This window comes from Camelus dromedarius, chromosome 10 (assembly GCF_036321535.1).
Source record: "Camelus dromedarius isolate mCamDro1 chromosome 10, mCamDro1.pat, whole genome shotgun sequence".
NCBI classification, from domain to species: Eukaryota; Metazoa; Chordata; class Mammalia; order Artiodactyla; family Camelidae; genus Camelus; species Camelus dromedarius.
In genome coordinates this window covers 35514107-35533805 of record NC_087445.1, presented here as the reverse complement: position 1 = coordinate 35533805, position 19699 = coordinate 35514107, and the positions used below count along the sequence as shown (strand labels likewise).

General features: G+C 41.4%; 1 protein-coding gene and 1 non-coding gene across 4 annotated transcripts in view; one reads left to right on the top strand and one right to left on the bottom strand.

The window, feature by feature from the left end:
- The window catches only part of PIP5K1B (phosphatidylinositol-4-phosphate 5-kinase type 1 beta), a 283518-nt gene that overhangs the window by 134690 nt on the left and 129129 nt on the right, over positions 1–19699 (bottom strand). The gene's annotated exons all lie outside the window — the stretch shown is intronic.
- Positions 12599–12670, top strand: TRNAA-GGC (transfer RNA alanine (anticodon GGC)). The gene has a single exon. It is a non-coding gene; the product is annotated as a tRNA-Ala (tRNA).

Sequence of the window (19699 nt, the reverse complement as noted above, 5' to 3'; positions counted from 1 at the left end):
ATAGGATTATAGCCAAGATATATGTTGCCAGAGTGATTTTTTTTAAAGTACAGATCTAATTGGGTTACCACCTTGTTTAATGGGTCTGTACCACATTCACTGCAGGATTAAGCCCAAATACCTTAGCTTGACATGGAAGCCCTCCTATATTAGCCCCTTCCTAGCTCCCACTAACTCCTGCATCTCAACATTAAAAAAGATTCTAAACACACACACACTGTCCTTTGAGCAAGGTGACCTTACAGGTCCATGAACCCCTAACAACTACATGTGAATTTTCTGCTGTGTTCATTTTTCCCAAGGAAGGGGTCCCATCTTTTCTCTTTTGCTCAGAAGATCCACTTTTCCAAAACCACAAACGTAGAAAGTCTAATTCTATTTCAGAGATGTTCACTGACGACCACCTTAAACTGGACCATTTAAAAAAATGGTTCAGTACCACCTCTTAAGACCAAGAGGAGACAATCCTTGTCCAGTCAGGGAGTTCCCACCCCTCTCCCTTATTTCTGCAGCTCAAGTCCAGTTCCAGGTTCTCCTTCCTGCCTCTGAATCTGTACTCAAGAAAGAAAGCATAGATTTCTTATTTGTCCCAATGAGAGAATTAAGGAAAAATAAAGGGCTAGATTGCATGGAACTGGCTGTAGGACTACGGACATGGGAGAGTTCGTGGGTAAGCAAGCCTAATGCCTTCTGAAAGGAGGTGAGAACACCTTTCACCTGCAGGTTCTGCAAACCATTTCTCCAGTCCCTCCTTGTATTAGTTTTCTATTGCTGCTGTAACAAATGACCACAAACTCTGCATCTTCAAACAAAACAAACATTATCATCTTACAGTTCTGGAGGTCAGAAATCCTAAAATCAAGGTGTTGGCAGGGCTGTGTTTTTTTCTGGAGGCTCTAGGGGAGAATCCATTTCTTTGCCTTTTCAAAGCTTCTAGCAGTCAACCACATTCCTTGACATGTGCCCCCCTTCTCTATCTTCAAAGCCAGAAGCATCTTCAAGTTTCTCTTAATCTCAATCCCTCCCTCTGTCTCTCATTTCTGCTTTTGTCATCACATCTCCTTTCTCTGACTCTGACTCTCCAGCCTCCCTCTTATAGGGACCTTTGTGATTACACTGGGACCACTTGGATAATCCAAGATCCTCTTCCCATCTCAAGATCTTTAATTTAATCACACTCACAAAGCCCCCCCCCCCTTTTTTCCCACAAAGCCCCTTTTGCTATATATAATAATATATTCACAGGTTCCAGGAATTAGGACATGGAAATCTTTGGTGGCCCCATGACTCTGCACACCACACTCTACTTCAGGATTGACTCCAGCATTTTTCACAGCCTTGCCCAGGCAAAGAGAAGAGCTCCCCTCAGAACTCCACTCAGTCACATGCTGTTCATTTAACAAAGACCTGAGGATTTTCTGTGAGCTAGGCAACATGCTAGATGTAGGGGAAAGAATGAAAATGGTTCTTGTTCTCATGGGAGTTTCTAGCCTAGTGGGTGAAAGAGATTAAACAAAGATACAATTAAACACTGACAACTGTAGTCAGTGGTATCAACAACAGGCTGACATGACTGAGGTCAAAAGGGTGGAGCTCCACTTGAGAAAGGTGGAGTCAGGAGGGGTCTACCTGGGAATGACAGGCGGGCTGAAACTTGGAAGGTGAGCTTGGACCAGTTGGCAGGTCATATCATGGAGGCTGGTTGTGTGCCCACCACCTGCCACTCACTCTTCTACAAACTGGGGATACAGATGTGACCTGGCCAGAGTCCTTGCTCTCAAGGAATTGAGTCACATTACAAGGTCAGGGGAATCAATTTCCAGGTATAGAGAAGCAGCAGTTCAGGGACCTGAAAGCAAACCACTGTGGGTGAATTGTGGTGGGCATCAGGAAGGGCATTGGAACTGGAGGCTGCAAAGACGGGATGAATCTAGGTCTGGGTCTCACAGGTCATGCTAAGGCTTTGATATGTTTCACTAAGGGACATTCTAGTTTGAGAAAGTTTACTCTGGCTGCTGTGTGGAGAACAGACTGGAGAGAATTCATGAGGAAAAGTGATTAGAAAGCAGTTGTCATGATTCATATTGAGACGTGGGTGGCTGAGAGCAGGGTGATGAACAAGATGGACAAGAGAGTTGAACCTGAGATACATTTTGAAGGGAGATAAACAGAACTTGCTATGAGCTAGAAACGAGGGAGAGAAAAGTACTGAAATGCCTCCTGGTTTTTTAATTGAGCAATTGAGAGGAATGAGGTTGCTTCACTGAGTTGGGGAGACTGAAAGAAGAACAAATTTTGGGGAGAAGAATAAGAGTTTCACTTGAGATGCCAATGAGACATCCAAACAGAGATGTCAAGATCCAAATCTGGAGCTCAGAACAGAGGTTACAGAGGTTTGGGCTAAAAAACTGAGTTTGAGTTTTTCAGCGTATAAATGACAACAGTCTCAAAAAGTGGCTCTTTCATTTGATAATATGAATGTCACAACTTGATAGAATATCTAAAGCCATGTGTTAAATTCTCTGTTCTTTTCTCATTACTATCATTGATTCACAGTCCAAGTCTCGATCTAGAATATTTGACAAAATTATTTGATTAGTCAACTTATGCCTTCACTTAAACATTATTTTTAAAATGTTTTATAACTTAAAATACATTATGTTAAAAAAAACAGGCTACAAAATACACATAATAGAGTGAAATTTGAAAAAGAAAAACTCACCAATGTTTTATACACATCCACAGGGGAAAACAAGACAGGAAGGAAATACATCAAACTGTATGATTGTCTCTGGGTTGTGGGAATACTGGGTGATCTTTACCTTCAAGCCTTGTATTTCTCAGATTTTCTAAATTTTATGTGACATGCAGGAATGAAAATGTCCTTCTACGAAAGTACTTTTGCTATGTTTATAAATACATTTTGAAGGATGACAAAGGCATGTTTAGGATTTGTTTTTTTTTTTAAATCTCATTTTCTTTTAGGTCAAGGCCTCCATGACAGAAACCCATGTGACCGTTATACTCTTATAAAGTGTAATCACAGTCAACTTCATTTTCATCACCCACTGTCCCTCTAAACTTATTCTGAGGCTAGATCTTCTGCTGCCCTAGGATGAAATTTAGGGCAGGTCTATGACTCTTCTGGTGACTTCGAGACTAAAGTCCTCTGCTTCTATCTGGTCAGAGATCAGTAAAAATGATCTCATGTACTTGGTATTTCTAGTCCATTTAATAATAAAAACCTTAACTATATTGTCAATAACCGTGTCTCCTTCCCCCTTCTGCCTTGGCACAAGCTGGCCACCAGCAGTGGGAAGGGTTGGGGGGCTTCTTTCTCTTTTCTGACTGGAGAGGGCAAGAAAGGTCTTACTTGAGGAGAGGGTTACCGTGGTAAAATGCCCCAGGCACTCAAAAAGCTTGCTGGCTGTCTGTGTGCATTTCTTTCTGCGGTGGGCTACTTTCACAGGATCGGGAGTCACCCCTCCAATTGGTATTCTCACCTTTAAGGGAAGAATACATCTCCTCTGACTGGTAGTTCCACATTGTTCCTCTAAGTCCTTACTTGGACAGGCTCCCTGATGGCCAAACATCAGCTTTATCTCTAGCTCAGTGCCCTCAACTGGTCCCATATCATTTATCCCAAAACTCTGGGAGTCAACAAACTATCTCCCTATGCTCCTGAAGAACTCTTTGCTTTGCCACTATCAGAGCAGCTGACCAACAATTCTCTTGTTCTTTCAATTTCCCAGAAAATATGGTAATCCCTTGCATCCCCCAGGCTGCAAGGATTATCTCACACTCACAGTGGTCTCACTGAAGCCCCCTTCCTTAGGCTTAGCGTGATGGGCAAACCCTCTCCTAATCTCTCCCCCTTGTGGGGGAACCCATGACATATCAACAACTCTTTCCAAAATGCCTTTTCTAGTCTCCACACTTCACACGGGCCAGCCAAGCTCTTTCATAGACCAGGGTGATCACAGAACTGGTCTTAGACCACCTCTTTCCCCATCACCTACACGGTGGACTGGTACCCGACCTTGGAATGTGATTAAAATGTCTGTCCCCTTCCAGCTTGCACTGTCCTTGACCAATTCACAGGTTCTGCTGGTCGCGTGGGGTTTAGCAGCATCATCAACTGCTTGCTCACTGTGGTCCCTTCCACCTGTCACGTGACTGTCACAGTCCTCATTCTCAAGCTTTTTTTTTTTTTTTTTTTTTAAATACCATCTCCCAGCATAAAAACTTTCACTGGTTTTTCACCTTCTGTAGAAGAGAATCTCAATTCCTTGCTTGGCCATCAAGGTTCTCTACAATCAAATTCCTGCTAATGCTAATTGCAATAATAAATAAAATCAAATGCTAACTTCCGTGAAAAACACAACCCTGAAATCTGATGTCTTAATTCAACACAAGTCCATCTCTTAATCAGGAACAGTCTGTGGGCATTCCCGCCTGGCGTTCTGCTTTCCTGTTAGGTGGAATCCTGTATACTTGTGGCTCTGACATCCCCCAGGGTCTCAAAGGCCTCCAAATCCAGCTGGCTGACAGGAGGAGCAGGAATGATGAAAGAACACCTACTTCCCACTTCTTACCACCTTTGCCAGAAGTCACAAAGCCAATTATTTATTTACCCCAGGTCTCTACTCAGCCCTTCACCTACTCCGCATCATGGGACATTCCCTGAACAACTACATCAAAGCACTTCCAACCTTCTGGCTTCCAGCTGGATCTGGCCAATGGAACGCCTCCAGAGAAGACTGTACGAGAGGGCAGAGAGGGATTAGGTTGTCCGCTCCCCTCCTTCCCTGACTGCGGGTTTGATCCAGACCGACGTGTCTCTCAGAAGGTTACAGCTCCTTTGCTTTCTTGTGCGCCTCTCTGGGTAACTCCTATTTGGGGTCCTAGAAACTGTACCATTCCCTTATCTCTCAGGCCTAAGAGAGAGAACAGGGTAGGGTTTGGCCTCGTAACACTATACTACCCCTTGTAGTTTCCTTAGAGCACTCCTGCATCTTTGCAAACAATGCCTTTCTTAAACTCTCTTCAGACTACCTAATTCGAGTGTGACATCCATCTACTGTCCAGATCAGATCCTCTAGATAAAGACCCACTCATAGTCCATTAGCTAGGACAAATCACATGGCCTCATCAAGACGCAAGGAGAGCAGGCTTTGCTTGGAGGGTGGGCTGCTTTCCACTTCCAGTTTTGCTATGGGAGAGGGACCAAATTCTGGGCGGGCAGTTTGCTGTCTTGGCCACACCACAGATCCTATTGCGTTTACCCAAACCCACAGCCTCGGCCAAATTATCCCACTGAGACTGGCCATGTGATTCCTGGTCTCTGCACATGAAGCTCTTCACACCCTCAATGTTGTCTCCCTGCCCCTCTGCCTTTCCACCTATTCTTCCAGGCTCAGTGTTACCACCAGTCTCTTCACACAGCCTTTTGCTCACACAGCAGCTAGACACGATTACTCCCTTCTCCCAGGACGAGTGGTTTCATACTTTTGGGATATTCTGTTATTTTTAGGGCTGGCGACTACTTTTCTGACACAATTTCTGCAGCCATTGACATCTTTCAAAAGTAAGAATACTGGAGTACCATTATGACCAATATTAGACATAATGATGTCCTCCTCTGTACCTGCATAAACCTTCTACGGGGTGAAACTGCCTCATAACAAGGTCATTCTGATCTACCAGGCACTAAACAAACCTGGAAGAAGCCCAAGACAGAGTTACTTTCTATTTAATTTTCCCTTATTACTAACCAGCCTTTTCAAAAAGATCCCAGCGTATCTACTTGCTTGAACGAAGATCTGATTCTCCCAGTGTGATAGAAAAGGCAGAACAGAGAAAAGGTGTTTTATCCTTTCTTTTAAATTATCCTCACCTTATTTATATGATTGGCAGTGAAGCACATACTCTCATTGAAATGGCGAAGCATATTAAGGAAACACTTCTAATAACAGAAAAATACTATATACTCTTAAGATATTTGGCAGTGGTAAATCATGCACACTTAAATGCCCTTAAAAGAGAGATATGCCATCAAATGCAGATGAAATTTTTGATTTAGGATAGAGCAGCATTATGAATACTGCTATACTAGGCTTTTAGAAGTATTACAGTGCAGACTGAGACATTCAGCACAAACGTGGCGCAGCCTAATATCCTTAATGTTACCCTACACACTAGGGAAGCAAGTTTCATCTGTTTGTCTATTCAAATAACAATAGTTTTTATTTGATACAAATACAAATTTGGAGTCAATAAATAAAAGTAAGAAAGGATTGATTTTTCATCCTTCTAGAATCAATAAAAACCTGACTTCACGTTGTCTCAGTATTGTATTTCCTGGTAAAGGGGTGTCAATTTTGTAGAGGGAGTAATTAAGTTTGTTTATTTATTAACTTTTTTATTGAGTTACAGTCATTTTACAATGTTATGTTAAATTCCAGTGTAGGGCACAATTTTTCAGTTATACATGAACATACATATATTCATTGCCACATTTTTTTTCGCTGTGAGCTACCACAAGATCTTGTATGTATTTCCCTGTGCTATACAGTATAATCTTGTTTATCTATTCTGCATATGCCTGTCAGTATCTACAAATTTTGAAATCCCAGTCTGTCCCTTCCCACCCCCTTCCCCCTTGGCAACCACAAGTTTGTATTCTATGTCTATGAGCCTGTTTCTGTTTTGTATTTATGTTCAGCGGAAGTACTGGAGATTGAAACCAGGACCTCTTGCATACTAAGCACGCACGCTCTCCCATGGAGCTATACACCCCCGCTCAAAGGGTGTCAGTTTTAAAGGTAAACTATCACACTGGTGCCAAGCACTGTTTTGGGGAGAACACCACGATGCCTACAGCAGATGTTGCTAGTTGTTCCCAGTATCTATTCACCCTTCTTGTTTAATAGTTGTTCTCAATGAGGGTTGATTTTGTCCACAAGGAGACAGGCAGCAGCGTCTGGAGCAGCGTTTGGTTGTCGCAACTGGGAAGGGCTACTGACATCTATCGGATAGAGGCCAGGATGCTGCTCATATGATGCACAAGACTGTCCCCCACAACCAAGAGCTATCCAGCTCCAAACGTCAATAGTGCCAATGTTGAAAACCCCTGTTAACCAGTAATAGAAAGTTGAACTGGGTAGTTTGCTTAGTTCTTGTGCAGCCAGGTGCACTCATGTGTTTAATTTCTGACCACTGAGTTGGGAGAGAAAATGATGTGTTCCACTCCCAGGTCACACTGTTAACAGGAAGGGGAGCAGCTGTTCTTTAACGGAGGTGCTGGGGATTGAACCCAGGACCTTATACATGCTAAGCATGTGCTCTACTGCCTGATCTACATCCTCCCCACGTCCTTGATCTTACTTGGAAGCCATACATTGAGGACCACAGAAAAACAAGATAGAACCTGGGCACCTGACAACTCTGCAGAGGAAGTACATTATCTCTGTGTTGTCACACGAGAGAGAAACTTCAACTTTGCTTCAGCTACAGTTATTCAGGTTCTTGCTTTTACATGTAACTGAACCTTATCTCCGAGTGACTGTACCCTATAAACGCATGGCCAAATGCTCTTTATCTGAAAAGTGATGCAGACTCCAAAATATCTCAGACTGAAAGAGAAATGTCTACACAGAAATTCTGTAGCATTGCTCAATTTAAAAAATTTAAATGGTAGCCCATACTCATTGACAAAAAGTCAGACAACTCTTTTAACTCTAGAAAACACGAATGTGCCCACCTCTATCTTGCTCTTCAGGGTTAACTACTGTCACTTCTTTGGCGTGTATCTTTCTAGACTTCCTTCCCTACACAACGAAAATATATGCACCTGTGTAAACACTAAAAAATATAAAAATGGGATCCTGCTGCGCATACTTTATTGCAGTTTGGTTTTTTTCCACACGTCTTCTGTGCCTATATATACAGATTCTCATCATTTTTGATGGATATACAGATTTTCATAGTTTGCATATAAACACAACTGTTTTAACTAGTCTCCTAATGATAGACCTTGGGGTTCTTATTCTCTCTTCTTAATAGCAAAAAACGCTATCATGAATGTCTTTGCTCATATAACTTTGCACACTTCTTTCCTGAGTATTTCTGCAGCAGATTCCTAGAAAAAGAACTGCTGAGTTAAAGGATATGCGTATTTCTACTTTTGTAGGTACTGCCAAAATGCCTCCAAAAGAGATTTCACCAATTTGTATACTCGACAACTGAACAGAAAATATCAAACCTTCACCAACAGTGGAATCATTAATATTGTTAATTTCTGCTACTCTTGCTGTTTTAGCTTCCATTTTCCTGATCAGAAACAGGACCCTCTTTGTGTGAAACAGACCCTCTTTGAGTGTTCATTGTGCTATTTGCCTTTAATTTCATAATCTTCTTTATTTTTAGTTACATACTAATAACGATGCTCAATTATTTTATACCAATTAACGCTAAACTGCATTTACAAAAGAATCGCCCTGGAAACTCTAAAATGAGTAAGATTCCATGCCTGCTCTTAGGAATTTTTGTTATTGAACTTGTAAGCTCTCACAGGGCAGAAACTGCAGCTATCTTTTGATCACCTAACAAATAGTTCTTCTTCAATCCTTTTTACTATAATAAAATTTTGCACTTCTCTAGATAGCTTTTGAAATATGAAATAGAACTTCAGAAGAATTTGTACCCATATTCAAAATTTTTTTTTTTTTGCAACAACAAGAGATGTATTCCATAATCGGCTCATTGAGACAGTGGATTCTAGTAGAAGAGTATGTAACAACAGCCTGGCAGCATTTGGGGAGCTGAGAGACACACCTGGGCAGAGAGAAATACACAGTAACTGCAGAAGTGCGTGTTTACCTGCCACTTTAGAGTCTTACACCGTAGGGCTAGAGAGAACCTGCAGGATTAGCTTCCCTGTAATGAGAAGCAATCCAGTCTCTCTAGCCGAAACTGCTTCATATTACGGAGGCATCCTCACCATACCTCTGTTTCACTCTTTTTTAGGGGGAATGAATGGAGCACACTGAGACCACAGTTCTAGCTGGCATTTTCTGAGGGTTTACTGTCATCGAGGCATTGTACTAAGGGTGTTAGAGGCATTTTCTCCCTTATGTGCATTTATGCTCACAACAACTCTACAAGGAAGGTAAAATTCTTGCTCCTTATTTACTTAAGATGAAACTGGTTCAGGAAGACAAATGAGCTCATTCACACAGAGAGGAAGTGACAAAGCAGCCCCTTCAACCCAGATCTGTTAACCCCGAGCCCATGCTCACAATCATCACATCTGACATCATAACTGGACACGGAAATACAGAGATACCAGCTTTGCCAACTGTGCCCTTCAATTCAGCACAGGCCCAGCGAAATTCTATGGCTAGTCTACCTGTTTCTTGGCTGTGTGGGTCTATTGCCAAGCAATAGCAAGCCAGCTTCTATTCTTTCTATTCTCCACTGACCAGCAAGTTCATGGTTAACCCTCTTTGCCCAGAGGTATGGAGGTGGTCGGGGCCAAAGCCAAGCCTCCCTCCTCTCAAGTTTCCAGGAGACCTTTTCACAGAACTCTGCCAGTTCAGGTACACAGAGATGTGGGCACTAGATTGAAAGGCTCTTTAGATGGGGCCAAAGCAGAAAAGTTTCACTGTGATTTTGGCATTTTGGAATCTTTAGATAAGGAATTAGAATCTAGGCTTGTCTACCAGATTTCCACAGGACAGGTGTAGCACAACCAACCCTTCTCCTCTAGAAGAAAACCTTCAGGAACCCCCACTCTCATCCGTCTCTCCCAGCCTTTCGTATTAGCCCCGCCTACTTGGAGAGGATACTGACCCCTAGCCCTGCCTACACTTCCTGCTCTCCCTGGGCTCTTGCTGCACATGAAGACAGACATGCGCACACACATGCAGACGCACTGCTGTTCTTGCTGTTTTAGGGAATGAGAAGAGATGATTACAACCCCTTAAGGAAAGCTAAGAGATGCAGGGAAATTTAACACTAGCCTGCAGTTAATTAATTCAGGAGGTAATTTCTCTGACTTCATAAAACAGGAGGGCTTAATAACTATACATTTACTCAAATAAAGAGAACAAAAACATAAATAAAACTTCTTCCTGAGGCAGGGATCACTGGATTTTTTTTTTCCATTTATGCCTCAATTTGTATTAGCCATTTAATGTTTTTAATAACTAAGTTTCTGGATCTGTGAAAACAGATGAAATGAGCAAAATAATAAATGGTATAGAAGCAGGCCTAGAAGAACTAAAACTAGCTTTGCTGCTTCTTTCAAATTTCTCCCAGTTTAATTTCTTTCTCCTTCTTAGTTGAATTATCATAATAAACTCTTTAAGTGGGCCAGAAAGGACTGTATGAATATATACAGCATATGACATAGGATATCATAATATATATATATATAATATATCTCTACATGTGTTATAGGAATAACTAATATTTATGGAAAAATATATACACAGATGTATATATATATTTTATAGGAATAAATAGTATTATGGACCAGAAAGGCAAAGCTCAAGGATCCAAGGTTTAGAAGAAAGAGGAAGGCTTATAATTGTTAAATGAGACGGAATCATACATAAAACAAAAATAATTTTAAAAACTGAAAATACTGACTTCTATAGATTGACAACAAAAAGCCTCATTTGCTAGAGATGTGCTGTTTGCTGATCTTGGACCCCCTTTTGATATGTAGACCACAAACACTCCATCTCAAACAGAACCAGCAGATGTTGGGACTAAGGAATGATGGCTGCTGATAAAGAATGAAAATAAAATGGCTTCTCTTTAAATTCCTATGATCATGCTATCTTTTCTGAGAGAATGGGAAGTGAAGCTATCACTCCTTTCACAATTAAGTTATTCTAAATGATTGTAATGGTAATTGTTAACAGTATTCTTACTACACACTTGGTAATTCTGCCCATATTTCTGGTAAACCACAGAAAAACAATGCTAAGAGAGTTTTAAACAAAAACATCTGAAATACTCATGCTAGTATTTATCTGAAGGGGCTTTAAAATTTTGGAATTTAAGTGTTTCCTCAATACAAAAAGATGGGTTTTAAGTATTTAAAGGCCTTAATATAATAATTTCTTTGATGAGATAAATGTGCACACGTATTTCCATAATACTGCCTGAGATTCTGCTTAATTGTTTTAAGTGCTCATTATGTTCCAGGTCAAGTTATTTGCATTATTGATTTCTCACCATAACCCTATTACGTTCATTTTATAGATGAACAAACTGAAGTTCAGAAAAAACTGCACACCTGAAAGATAAATCCTAGGTCATTTTTCACAAAAGACTATACACTTAAAATGCACAGACTGAAATACCAAAGGATATTGACATATCTTTCAAGAATCTCTATAATAAGATTAAAGTATTGAAGTCAGGGGTGATTTAAAACATTATGCACACTTTCAAGTATGGATTAAGCATTCCCTGCCCATGTGACCTTTATGTCTCAAGATCCAGGATTATATTGCACTCAAGATGTGATTTTCTCCCTACACACCATTTCCAAAATCCTCTTGTCTAAGAACCCCATGCATTTGAACGACGACAACAAAAACCCCAGCCTTTTTCGGAGTGCAGGACTTTCCCATCTGCTTGCAACTCTCTCGATTCCTGTCTAATGGCTTTTCCTTCTTTGCCTCTGGATACTTCCCATCACTGCTCTCTTGAATCACTGTGGTTTTCCTGGTCCCAGAGGCTAAGATCAGTTCCTTCTGTCAGAAAAGCTCCTTAGGTCTCTGGAACAGAAGCAGCATCAAAGCCCAGCTGGACACACGGGCTGCAACAGGGATGGAAGGGAACAGTCCCTGGCCAGGAGCTGCCAGTCATGGAGGTGAATGTGATGGACTAACAGGGGCCAGTACCTCCCGCTGCATCCCAGAGAAGCCCTACTGTGGGGCCCTGGCTGCCTAAGATGATTCTGCTTTCACCACAGCTCTGGGTTGCTGGATAAGCTTCTCCCAGATCCTTTTCACAGCACCATGCCACTATCTTGCTGTTCCTGGCTCTCTCCCTGCCCTTACCTAGAGCTGGATGCTGGGGGTGCAGGACAAGGCCCAGACACAAATGAAAAGACACTTGATTGGAGCCTCTTATCTCTGCCACCAACCAGCTTTTCAGCCAAAAGTAGAAAAAGGGAAGAAAAAGCATTTATAGACAATGACCACTGCCCTCATTTCATAAGGCCCACCACACTCATGAGTAAACATGAACAGACACTTGGGGATGGCAACAGGCAGAAAAATCTGAGTATGGGGCCCCTTCTGCTACGGGGGGGGGGGGGGGCTGTGAGACTGAGACAGTTAATGATACCACTGGGCCTCAGTTTCCTCCTCTATAAAGTGAAAGCCTTTGACTAGATGATTGCTGAAATTTCTTCCCCATCTAAAATTCTGTAAGTCTACTAATTTCATTTATTTTTCAGTCTATGCTGTCATCAACCAGAAGTCACTTGTTTTCCAAGGTTTAACATATCACATTCCAACATTTTCCATCTGCTTTTTGACCCAATCAGAGTCACTCATTAAAACGTATGACATAAGGGGGTATAGCTCAGTGGCAGAGTGCGTGCTTGGCATGCACGAGGTCCTGGGTTCAATTCCCAGCACCTCTATTAAGGGGGGGAAAAACATACAACTTGAAGTAACTGCATTTTGCCTACTTTAGATTACAACTCTTAAAGTAAGTAAGACTAACACTGAGAAATGAGAACAAGGTAGTCATTTCTCACAAGAGAAGCAGGAAGAAACAACTTGGCTTCACCCATATGTTATTTCCAAAAGTGCCAGCTGGGTCACAGCTGAGGGTGCTGCTTATTTCTGTTTCGTCCTTTCCTCTTGAACTCAGAGCATAACTGAATTGATTCTGATGTTGTCTAAGGTCATAAAAGTTGGTATCAGTTAGCAACAGCTAACTACCCAGTTCAGGATTCTTCCCACAGGAGCTTTCCACCAGACTCAGATACCTTTCTGGACTGTCAGGTGATGTGGCTGTTCTCAGGAGGTCCCTCAGAACATCCTGAACTTGATCCCCAAACACCAGCCTTTCAGTGGCCAAGCTCAAAATGGACCACAGACACAGCCCTAGCTGACAGATGACCTGCTACTACAGTGAAAGTGTCTGACCCACAGTCCATTGCTCAATAGAGGACTGCTTCCTTTCCCTCTCGTTGGTATCAGAGGAAACTGGTGGGTTTCTGTACCCCAGACCTCTGACCCCACACTCTCCAACTATGCTAACCCGTCTGCCATCTAATCACAGTGTCCTGCTCGGTGTTGGCTGAATGACTGAGCTGATGTCATCGGATGGATAAAGACTATCCCAACACTAAGATTCTACGATGCCGTGGAGACATCAGGCCTAACGTGGGGGTTCTCCTCCTTTAGGGTCTGCAGTGCCTAACTCTCAGGATGTGTATAAGCAAGCAGTTTTCAGTATAGAAATTTCTGTGTTACGTTTTCTTACGTGTTCCTTGAATCTGCTGTGGAAAAGGCCTGGCTGATTCCTGACCTTGTCTTGACCTCCAATAGCCTCTACCTGTCTGCTGACCCACAGCTCTAACTTCTGCGCTTTCAGGTCTACTTTCATATGGCCTGTTTCTGTGTACAATTCTTTCCCCCTTCTTCCAGCACCAGTATCCAACACTTGGCTTTAGGTAGCTATGTGGAGGGTTGCTTAGGAGCAGCCTGGCTTGTGAAATAGACATACCTGGTGGAGTATGTGGCTTGGGGGTAATTTCAACAGTCCAGCTGGGTAAGAGAGTAGCTTTTCCTAAGAGGAGCAGTGTCTCACTGTGAACTGAAGTGAATGAAAGCAACCACCACCAATCAGGGCTGCCAGACAAAAACGCAGGTGGTCCTGATGCCAAGCACCACAGCCACGCATACTGACGGGTCTGCGTGGTCAAGGAGTGTTGTTTTCAGGAGAGGGAAACCACCTGCCACCAGACCTACAAAATGAGCACGTTTGGAAATATCTATCTTTCTGTCTCATGATTTAATTTGTTTGGAATTTATCCACCTGGTAATGGAGGAAAACCCCAAACAAAATGGAAATTTTCTTTCAAAGAGTCAAAAGGGAACAAGGAAATACAAATCATTTTTCTTACACTCAGTGCCCAGGTAGAGCACAGTGTACAGGCAGGGCTCTGGGCACCTCTTCACCACTTCTTGCCTCTGCAGACCCTTCCCCGTTTCAACGACTCCTGCCACAGTAGACTTTACCAAGACTTGACCAGGCTGAGTCCTGATTCCTCACCTGCCATAGGGTTCCTTGATTGGGCTGTTTTTGTAAAGAATGGATAAGGTAAGGCATTCCTTAGTCTTCATATTCTTAATAATATTCTTTAATACCATGTATGGTTTTCCAAATTATATCATGACCCCCAAACAACAATACATCTAAATTCTCAACATTTACAGATACGAAGAGCAGAGGGAAGCTGACTTTTGATGCTAGTCACTGAGAACAGAGGTCTGAAAGAGAATGCACAGGGGAAGTTCTGGGAACTTATTCCCTTACCCACATGGACTAGAGAAATTTCCCCGAGCCATATACTATACTGGTATATTTATTCCACAAGCTACGCTGTTTCTAAGTTAACCAACTCTACACGGCCTTCTAAAACCAGGTATCAGGTCACAGATTTCCATAGGCCAGGGTTTCTCAACGTTGGCACCAGTCTCTGACATGTTAGACTGGGTATTTCTTTGCTGTGTATGTGGGGACTGTCCTGTGCATTGTACAACGTTCAGCAGCATCCCCGGCCCCTACCCACTAGATGCCAGTAGCACCATTTTTCCTAAGTGTGATAACCCAAAATGCCTCCATATATTGCCAAATGCTCCCTGAGGGGAGGGGGACAAACCTAACCCTGGCTGAAAACCACAACTTCATCTAAGTGCAAAACTCTCATAATATACACCAAAATAAACCACCCGCCTACCACCCTAGAGGTGAATGTATCACACTGATGCTTATTTTGTTGTCCGCACCTATGGCATCCATGTCAACAGAATGCCTTGTACATTGGGTTTACCAAGAACAATGTTTTAAAGTTTCACGCTGGTTTTAATTTACGTGTTGTTGCATCAAGCCAAGCACAAAACCTAAGTACTGCAGTGATTTAAAAACAAAAAGCCAGTGAGGGAGAAGCAGGATGGGAAAGTGCACTGTGTTCACATTTGTTCTGATGGCTGGCCCTTAAAAATGCAGTTGGCAAGCCGGCCTGCCCTCCCTGCCTACATGCACATGTACACACAAACACAGAGGCTACTGTGTCCTCCAGCAGATGGCTCTCTAGTTCTCAAGGGTAAACCACACAGGAGGTATTCTGGCCATCTGCTCATGAGAGAGGTCCATGGAGAAATGGACAGGAAGGGCATCTCTGGGGCAGACAGCTTGGTCTGATCGCCCCAGGGCAGCCGTCAAAGGTGCTGGTGATGAGTGCAGTGCACTGAGAAAGGCTGAGGGTCCAGAAACTTCCAACCTAAGCTCCACTCTGCTTCCTGTACTCAGCACACTCTTGGCCAGAGACTTGAGTATTTGGGCTTCTATCTCCTCACATGTTAATGAACAGTTTTATCAGAGGCATTTCCAACTCTAACAGTTTCAGTTCCTAAGAATATAATGCAGACAAATGTCACTTCCACCCACCCCACAATCCTTCTTTCTAAATTAATCACTGCTGCTAGTTCCACCTCAAGTGTTGATGACTATTCTCAACTCTACAGCAACTGCAAAAATGCACAAGATACCCAATGACTTTCAAGAAAAAGGACTAATCCTATCATCAGAGGTGATGACCTGTTTCTATTTTTGGCCCACGATTAAATCTCTGCAGAGATAATGTTCCATTTTCAAAGGACTATTAAAAAGATCCATTCAAATTATCCAAACTATGTGTTGAAAGATGGAAAATACCAGTCCCATGGTACATATGAAGTCATCAGAGTATTTATAGCTCTTGAATCCAACCTAGGGATCATTTGACTCTATATCCCATGTAGAGATTTTCCATATATCATTTCCTTCTTCCAGACATGCTTCATAAACATGACCTGCTCCTGTAAACACCAAATAAATCACATGACAAATGGTACTGTGGGAGATGCATAATGATACCGGAAATGAAGGACACCATCTATACTATCTCCAGCAGTGAGCTCAACATTTGATTTTCAAATTTGTGGTCAAAGACTGACTGTCTCATGTTACAGTAGTAACAGGAGCCATATTTGCTTTTCAATCACATGGAAGAACGTCAGAAGCCCAGTTTCTCACCCCTTGTAAAATGACCTCTTATCTATGTAAATTTATTATAGAAAGAGTTGGGTCCTGGAGATGTGTTTATTATGCTTTTTGATTTGAGGGAAGGAGTTAAACAGAAGGAAGAGGGGAAAGAGGGAAGAAATACAGACAGGAGATAGTCTCCACATCTCAGGATTTCACCAAGGTCTACTGAGAGTCCCAGACAAACTGACAGTACATGATAAAGGGCTGACAAAGTGCTCTAGCTGCACAGAGGAGGATGCTGTTAAATTATGTTAAGGTAGACCCCTAAATGTGTCCATGTCCTAATCCCTAGGACCTATGAAACCTAAGACTATGTTACCTTAGAAGGCAAAATGTTATCCTACAAGGTTACAGGGGCAATTAAGGATGCTAAAACAGTTGGACTTGAGGAGATTGTCCTGAGTTATCCAGATGGCTCAATGTCATAACATGGGTCCTTAAAAGTGAAAAAAAGAAGAGACATAAAGAGAGGGTGAGGGAGATGTGAAAAGGACTCAACTCCATGGCTGGCTTTGAAGACAGAGAAAGGGGCCACAGACCAAAAAATATCAGTGGCCTCTAGCAACTGGAAAAGCTAAGGACATGGATTCTCCTCTAGAACTGTCAGAAAGGAATGTAGCCCTTTGGGACACCTTGATCTTAGCTCAGTGAGGTGTGTACTAGATGTCTCTCATACAGAACCGTAAGGTACTAAACTGGTATTGTTTTAAACTGCTAAGATTGTGGTAATTTATTTCAGCAGGGAAACTAATGCATATATCAGTTTTAAAACATTCACTCTCAATACTTTCAGGTCCTGTCTACCTGGGGCAGCCCAACCTTTTCACTCTTTGTCCCACCAGCCCCCAAAGGATGAAACTATTTACAAACAGAATGATTTACTTGGACCTCTCTGGAGTGGTTTGTTACTCTTCCTTTTTAAGGCCAATGTCACAGTTGCCTCAGCTCACAGTAAACTGAAACATACTGAAGTCAGACCAAGGGGATTCACTTTTGGTTGAGTATCTCCTTTTTTAAACTCAATACTTACAAAAAATTATTTCCAAGGCACTCTTCACAGCTAATTTGCACTAGGTTAAAATTAGGAGATTGGTTTGTAGCTCTGTGATAGCAGTGTATGGCACAAAACAGGCCCTAAATGACCACTTGTTGAATGAGTGAATGAACACATGGGTGATGGGTTTGACATGGAAGAGTACATCTGGCCTTCTGGATGGGGAGACAGTCTCTACAAGACCTCTTTGTACTATAGATGACTGGTTGGACCCAACAGGAACACAGAACTCTGGTCTTTCTCCTTTTCTTTCCATACCACCACTCTACATCTTAGATGCTGGTTATGTCAGGATTCCCCCAGACTTGAAGAGCAAGTGGGTTCAGGACACAGTGCCATGCTTTATCCACACTTAGGTTTACTTTAAGTTTATTTTCTTACAAGATTGTCCGGTAAGTCTCACAAAAGATTTTTTGATAATTTTCTGGTGTATTCACTCTCCCTGGACCATAGAAAAGGGGGGGGGGGGGATCTCCACTTTTTCCCATAGAGGACTAATCTTTTTTAAACCCATAGAGTCATTTGAGGTTCTAATCCACAGGGTATTTTAGAAACGGTGGGAAAATATGCAGGATATCAACTGCCTTTGCACCAAAGGAAAACCAGGAGAGACTCTCTTGAAATAGATGAAAAATTAAATGGAACACTTTCTCCACCTTTCACCACCTTCTCTTTCACTTTTCCACAGCATCTGGCATGCCCTTAATAAAGCAATTTCTGCAAGGGATGATCACAGATCAAAAACAAACAAAAAAAAACAACATTAAAAAAAAAAAAACCCAAGCAACTTAAAGAGCATTTAGTGGCCATCCACATCCCCAATTTTACCAATGAAGAAGCAGAAGCCCAAATATAATATGAAATTACATTCAAAAGTAAAACAGAGATGAGTAACGATGAATTAAAAAAGATGAAAAAAAAGTCCCCCCTTTCCTTTCCCAAAACACAATTTCTGAGGAAGAATGATTTCAACAACTTGCCTACCCCGGAAGAGCTTGCAAAAAGCATTAAATCGTAGGATGACTTCCACACAGATTACTCCAGTATGGGGGAAAGATCGGCAGGCCTGTAAGAAGAAATTCTAAAAATTGTCCCAACTATACAGAAATAATACAATTACACTGTCCATCTGGACTGATACCAAATCTAAATTAAATAATGTTTTATGGAAAACATGGTTTTATAATTTTCTAGTACTTAGAGTATCTCAAAAATAAAACTATTTTTCAAATAACTGACTTTCCTTGGTCTGTTTAAATCAATTTTATAAAAAAGGCAATATCCAATTAAGGTTTTAAAAAAAACTTTTAGTAAAATTAGAGTCAGGAAAAAACTTTCTCAGTATAAAAACCAATTCTTGAGCTAAGTAACAACATTATACTATTGGAAGCACTGGAGTAACACCTTCCAAATATATTTAACCAAGGGACGCATCCACTAAGAGCATGTGTGGGCCAAAGAGAGTACTCTGAAACAGTCCAAGAGCCATTTGTCCTTTAAAATCATGAACAAGACAAGGCTGTCCTTTTATCACAAAGATTCTTTGATGTTACCTTGGAAGATCAGGCTTTATGAGACAAGAAAACCAAATACAAAATTTTGGTTAGAAGGAGAAAAATTATAATTTACAGATGATATGATTGCTAACTGCAATACCCAAGAATCTATCACTGACCTAGTGGAATAGTTTTAAAAGATCAAGTTGGCAGTGTATAAAATAAACTCACAGAAATCAAGACCTTATACATTTCCAGCTGGAAAATGCAATGGGGGGGGGGGGAAGAGTCCTATCACAACAGGAAAAAAAAAAACAAATCCCAAAATAGTAACAAAAAAATCCCACAGAAGTTACTCAGGAGTATATTTAACCAGAAATAGGTACAAAAAGCTGTACATAGAGACAGACACGTTGTAATTGATTGTACTTCATTTTAAAAAATTTACTGAGGAGCATAAAAGATAATAGATATACAGACATTTTATTCTTAGCAGGGAAGACTTAAGAGCCAAAGTTGCTACTTCTCCCCAAATTCATGAATAAATTTGATATAATTTCAACAAAAATCACAATAGAAAACCTTTCAGAAAAAATGACCTTATCATTCAAAAGTTCAATTAAAGGGATAAATATAAAAGCATCACCAAGAAATTTCTGAAAATTAAAAGTACTATGGGAAGTCTTGCATTATGAATGCTACCATTAAAATAAGTTATTACTAGTACAAAATTAGGAAATGAAAGCAAAGACAAAAGCTTTAAGGAAAACAGGAAATCTGACTTTATAAAACCTTGGGT